The 6,705-nt window shown below is 36.0% G+C and overlaps 1 pseudogene; it reads right to left on the bottom strand.

Moving 5' to 3' along the window:
• Positions 1–1,188: 1,188 nt before the first annotated feature.
• Positions 1,189–2,234, bottom strand: LOC123794131 (vimentin pseudogene; annotated as a pseudogene).
• Positions 2,235–6,705: the final 4,471 nt, after the last annotated feature.

Here is a 6,705-nt window from a genome sequence, read left to right as displayed (position 1 = left end):
AGAGGGAACACAAGCAGGGCGAGTGGGAGAGGAAGAAGCAGGCTCCTAGCGGAGGAGCCTGATGTGGGGCTCGATCCCATAACGCCAGGATCACGCCCTGAGCTGAAGGCAGACGCTTAACCGCTGTGCCACCCAGGAGCCCCCTAACCTATAATTCCAATGACAATTCTTAGGCCCCCATAATTGCAACGATAGGAAATCCGTTGATAAAGTGGTGTAGACCCAGAAATGAAGAATCTTCTAGTGGACAGGACTAGAGCCAACTAGATTTTTTGACCAGTAAATCATTCCACTGACAGAAAAATGATTGTGTTTCCAATCATCATATGTAGCAAATGATATGGAACAGTCATCATTATGAGACTTTCTGCTTTTATAAACAGGAAATTTTATATGTGCTCTATCTTTAACCATATATTTTACTGGTAACTTGGGAGTTATTATGTTTATCTGTTAGTTTCTAAAAGAGATGTGTTAGAACATGCCTCTGGTTGTGAAGTTCAACCAGAGGGTTAATGCCTAGTATGAAAAAGAGGCCAAGACGAAAAGAAAGAAAAAGAAAGGATGGAAGGAAGGAAGGAAGGAAGGAAGGAAGGAAGGAAGGAAGGAAGAAACAAACAAACAAACAAGGAACAGGTGTAGAGAGAGTGGAAGTTAAGCAGTTGGAAGTTGTTGTTAGAATAGAATAATAAAATAATAAAATAAAATTTAATATTTTTATTCTTTAAAATTTTAGATGATAACATAATCCATAGTGTGACTAAGACTGAGGCAGAGTGGACATAAGTACAGGATGTGAAGCAATCCAGAAACTGATGGTACAGTTTGGGCTAGCTGTGAGAAGAAATAATTAAAGATATTGGAAATAAAAAGTAAATTTATTAAATTTTTTTAAAAAGCAGATACTCGGGATGTAGGCATAGACAAAGATTCAATTAGCAAGTTAGAATCATTTGCCCAGTTCAAAGCAGAAACAACTAGAGGGATAGAAAAATATAAAATAAAACTGGAGAAATAAAGAATGAATGCTAAAGGCTACTATTTTATTAATAAAAGGTTCAGAAAGAGAAAGAGAAAAGATAGTAAGGAAATATTTGAAGAATTGATAGTAAAGGATTCTCAGAACTAAAGTATGCTGTTTTGGTAAAGCTTAAAAGGACAAGCGTGTATAAGAAAAAGAAATAAACAAAAAGCAACCCTTTCTAGACACAGAGAAGTGATATTTTATGAAATCAAGAATAAATGAAGCTTATAAAAGATATCAAAGATCAGCAGCCTCAGAGAGGTCAGCAAACTTGGACTTGTACCATTCCTCAGCATCCTGAAGGTTCTTGGTAGCCATGCTTTCATACTGCCGGAGTACATCATGCAGGGCAGCCGTGAGGTCGGGCTTGGAAACATCCATATGGATTTGGACATGCTGGTCCTGAATCTGGGCCTGCAGTTCCTGGATTTCCTCATCACATAGTTTCTTCAAAAAGGCAATCTCTTCCTACAAGGATTCCACTTTATGCTCAAGGTCAAGACATGCCAAACGAGCATTGTCAACATCCTATCTGAAAGACTGCAGGGTGCTCTTGGCTTCCTCTCTCTGAAGCATCTCCTGGATGCTGCAACTTCTCCTGGAGCCACATGATGCCCTCGGCCAGGGTATCCCACTCCACCTTGACGCGGGTCTTGTTGCTGGTGATCTGGTTCACCTGCAGGCACAGCTCCTGCATCTCCTCCTCATAGAGGTCCCCTAGGTGCAACTTGCCCAGACCCGTAAGCTGCTCGAGTTCAGCCAGCAGGACCTTGTTCTGCTGCTCCAAGAAGGGCACCTTGATTAGTTGACGAAGTGGTCATTCAGATCCTGCAGCTCCACCTTCTCGTTGGGGCAAGTGTTCTTGAATTCAGTGTCGATGGTATTGGCCAGTGAGAAGTACACTGAGTCCTGCTACTATTTTAATGATATGGAAGATGCACACCTGCAGCAGATGCATACTGTTCCTCAGAAATACGAGGACCTGCTGAATGTTAAAATGGCTCTCAACACTGAGACTGCGACCTACAGGAAGCTGCTGGAAGGCAAGGAGAGCAGGAGTGCTCTGCCTCTTCCAAACTTTTCTTCCCTGAACCTGACGGAAACCAATCTGGATTCACTCCCTCTGGTTGACACTCACTCAAAAAGCACACTTCTGATTAACACGCTTGAAACTAGAGACGGACAGGTTATCAATGAAACTTCTCAGCATCACGATGACCTTGAGAGATGATTGCACATACCTGGTGCAGTAATTATTATTTTTTTTAAAGATTTTATTTTTTATATTCGACAGAGATAGAGATAGCCAGCGAGAGAGGGAACACAAGCAGGGGGAGTGGGAGAGGAAGAAGCAGGCTCATAGCGGAGGAGCCTGATGTGGGGCTCGATCCCATAATGTCAGGATCACGCACTGAGCTGAAGGCAGACGCTTAACCGCTGTGCCACCCAGGCGCCCCTGGTGCAGCAATTATTACCAGCAAGAGTAAAAAAAAAATAAATCCATATCTTAAAGAAAAAGCTTTCAAGTGATTTTCTGCAGTTTTTCAGGAGTGCAAGATAGATTTGGAATAGGAATAACCTCTAGCTCTTAAGAATCAACACTCTTAAAAGATTTAGAAAAAAAAGTTGACAACATAATCTAGTTTATGAAGAAAACTTGCGCTAGAATACTTTTGAAAAAGTATTTTTGAATACCATTAAAACTGCTTTTTCCCCAACAAGTATCGGACTAACTTGTTCCTGCTTCAATAAATCTTTGGAAAACTCAAAAAAAAAAATAGATATCAAAGAGATTGCTAAAATACCTACAGTTAATTAGCAGATATCAATCTTATGCTAATATCCGATTTCTCTTCAACAACATTCTAGGCAATCAAAAAAGTCTTAAAAGTTGAAAAAAAAAAACCCTTTTGAAAATAAAACTATTTCCAGCTGGAGTGATATTTAAATGTGAGTTGTTACTGTCAGACACACGAATGATTCAAAAAAGTTTATCACCCAGAGACACTCTCCAAAATGATTATTAAACGATGCTATCTAAGAAGAAAAAAAAATGAATCTAGAAGGAAGATGAAGATATATAAGGAACAACAGTAAATTATTAAAATTTGCTTAATGCCTATCCAGTAATAATAGTTTTTTCCATAAAAGTCCAGAACTAACATGCCAGAGGTTAAAAACATTGGATCTAGGTTGGGGAAGAAAGAAGAAAAGGGTAAGAGGTGGGTGGGACAAAAGGAGGGGAAGTAATATTTAAAATAAGCATGAATATCAAAATATGCTAAGGGATAGAATATAGTTAATATTTTTCTTTATAATTTGAAGATAAAATCATAAAAATAATACATATCAGGCAAATATTAACCAAAAAGAGAGAGAAGAAGAAGGAAGAGGATGAGGTAGACCAGCAGCAGCAGCTCAACTGACATGAGAAGGATAATGTTTAGTTTCATAATTAATGTATTTCTCCCTTAAGTCAATATATCAAGCAGACAGAAAATTAGAAACAATATAATTTATATTATAATTCTATAATGTAATAGAATTTATACCCAAGGAATAGAAAATAAAAACCTCCATCACATAATAAAAATATTAAGAAATATTGGACACATAATAGAGTATAGTGGCTATCTCAAGAAATTATCATAATTTTCACTTAACAGGATAAAACCTAAAAAAAAAAAAAGGATAACTTCTTAGTTTACAGTGCAATGCAATAAGAAATCTACTGCAGAAAGATAGATTTTTGAGTTGCATAGGGAGAAGGGAACCCCTCATATTCCACACACTCACCCCTGAGTAATCTAACAATACAGAGGATCTGTGGAAGTTTTAGAGAGAACGCCAGTGAAGTCACTACAAAACAAAATCTGTTGGGACAAACTACAACGTACCTACCAGAAAATTTCAGAGGGTTAAAGGAAAAGAAAAGAGCTAATGTGATTAACTATAAAAGGTAGAAAAAATATCATAGGTGAAGAAACCATTTTGTGTTTGAAAACACGTAAGACTGGTAGTGAGAAAGAACAAATCAAAATGAATTTACAAATTCACATAAATAAGAAATGGTAACTATAGAAATATGGGCAGAGACTATGAGGAGGCAATTCCTAGGTGAACCATGAAGCTCCATCTCACTAGTACTCAAAAGAAATGCGACTGGAACAAGGAGAAAACATTTTTCACCCCAGGTAGGGAAATTTTAAAAGTGTGATTACATCGACGTTTGAGGGTATGGGGAAAAGAGAAGCTCATATATGCTGATGATAACCCTATAACACAGTAGTATTAAAGAACCATTGGGTAGTAAAGTGAAAACGCATTTACCTTCAGGCCCTAGAAACACTCTTCCACATACATATATATCCTAAAGAAATTTGTACGTAGCACAAAAGGAGGTGAGTGTGAGGATATACATTGTAGCATCCTAAGAAACAATATGCTTCAGTGGGGTCAATGGGTTGATAAAATGCAGAATAACAGGATGTAATTAATGAAATACATAACAAAATATGTTTTTATCAGCTTGGATTATCTCAGAAAATACTGAGTGAAAAGGCAAGTTGTAGTAGAATATGTCCACTAAATTTAAACAATTTTTAAAAGCATCTATGACACAACTTCAAGTAGTACTCACATATGTAGACCTGTAAATAAAGGTAGAGATGGAGGATTGGCAGGTTAAGCATTTAATTTATGATAATGTTTTTATGATGAGAAGAAAAGTTACTGAAATAGAAGATTAAAGAAAAAAAATGATGTCTCAACTGAGGAGGATAAGGTAAACTGATCTAAATTTGTGTGCCTAAGATCTGGAATGAAATGAATACTTAGTTGAATTGAAAATATGCAGTATGAGCCAAGGAAAAAATCTGTTTTGATAGGAAAAAAATTATATATATACACCTATCATCTAATAAAGGTCCTGGGTTTTGTTTTCTGCCTCTATCAATCTATTAAATAATTGTGAATATGTCATTGACAAGAATGTATGTTTTATATATTTATATACAGACATATGCTTATGTATACCTATATATACATATATACATAGTTATTTTCAGACATATATATGATTTAAATGCCATCCAAAAGAAAAAAAAAATAAGTCTAGGAGGAAAATTAAGATATATAAAGAGTAAATTTTATTTATATATATATAAAACTTTTTGCAATATTTTCAGCCCATATCAAACAAATATAACCAAAGTGAGGTGCTGGTATTTCCTGATGTCCACAGAATACACCAGCTGGTTTGCTCAAGGCTGAGTTGGTAATGGTGCATAAAAGACTACTGCCCTCAGACATAAAAATACAGGAGAATAGAAAAGTTTGGCTTAATGCAATGCAATAATATTTGTAAATGAATGACTAGAACAGTTTCAAGTCAGAAACTTTCCATGAGGGACTGGATTATGTACTACAGTGCAGAGGATTTGATTAGATACTTATGATAATGTGTTTTATTAATTACATTCAGACAGGTGCTGAGCAGAAGTAATTAAAAAACAAAGCAACTTTGAAGATTCATCTAGATTAAGGTTTAACTAATATTAATATTATTGAGATAAACATATCACATAATTATCCTGTGTGCAGCAAATGATTGATAACTAAATGAGCGAATATTGGTCCCATTTCCATAAGCTTCCCTGGTCCCTTTCTCTCTGCTATTTCTTTGCTTGTGGCCAGGGACGCCCATAGTCACTTCATCCCTTCTCCTGGCCTTAGATGTTGCTTCTGTTGCTGCCTCATCACATAACTCTTCCAGTTACCCTTGACTTTGCATCTTAATGTCTGTCAAGATCTGGTCTTCTGATTCAAAAATTATAATATTCTTCCTATCAAGCTGAAATTAATTAATAGGGCAAAATTGGGGCTCTGTTAGTTTCTTAAAACCTCCTGTATCATTCCTGGATTACTTTTTGACTTTATATAATAGTCTTCATACTATAATATTTTTATTCAAATTCTTCTGCAGACTGCATCAAAAGAAAATGGGGAAGAGGCATCACACAGGACATCAAGTCATCCATTCTCATCAGTAGTTCCATGCGCTCCTGAAGCATTTGAAAGCATTCTTGCCTTTCTTCCCTTGAATCTCTTTCACCTCACTAATTGCTTAGGAGCTTAAGGATTGTGCCCCCCACCCACTCCTGTCTCATTTTGATTGGCAGGTATTGATTACGCTGGTATAACCCATTGGGCACCTGCCCTAAAAAAAAAAAAAATACTAATCACATCATCTTGCCCTCAAATCCTTGAATTCCTGGAGTAACACATAAACAATAAACACTTCCTTTTAACTTCACCGTGTTGTTAAAATTTAACCTTTATGTGTAATTAAAAAGTGTAGCTTATATTGTCACAGTAAAAGCATCATGTCCCATTGCTAAAAACAAATTTCAGAAGTGTAAATTGATTAAAAAGCATTTAAAACATTATACTATGGAGCTTCCACTGACATCTTCCCTCCATTTACTTTCCTAACACGTACTCTACAATCCAGACAAACCGATTATAGTTAATTGAATATGGTATCTTATATTATTTGTCTCTGTTTTGCATCTGCTATTCTTTATTCCAGTAATGCAAAGAAATACCTTTGAAACTTTTTAGATGTTGACTGCCCAAAAGATACATATTTTAAAGATATAAGTACACAAATATCTGCATGT

The sequence above is a fragment of the Ursus americanus genome, chromosome 35, assembly GCF_024610735.1.
Source record: "Ursus americanus isolate L20-20 chromosome 35, mUrsAme1.1.p, whole genome shotgun sequence".
In the NCBI taxonomy this organism is placed as follows: domain Eukaryota; kingdom Metazoa; phylum Chordata; class Mammalia; order Carnivora; family Ursidae; genus Ursus; species Ursus americanus.
The sequence above is the reverse complement of the archived record's forward strand: the minus strand, read 5'-3'. Positions and strand labels throughout refer to the sequence as shown.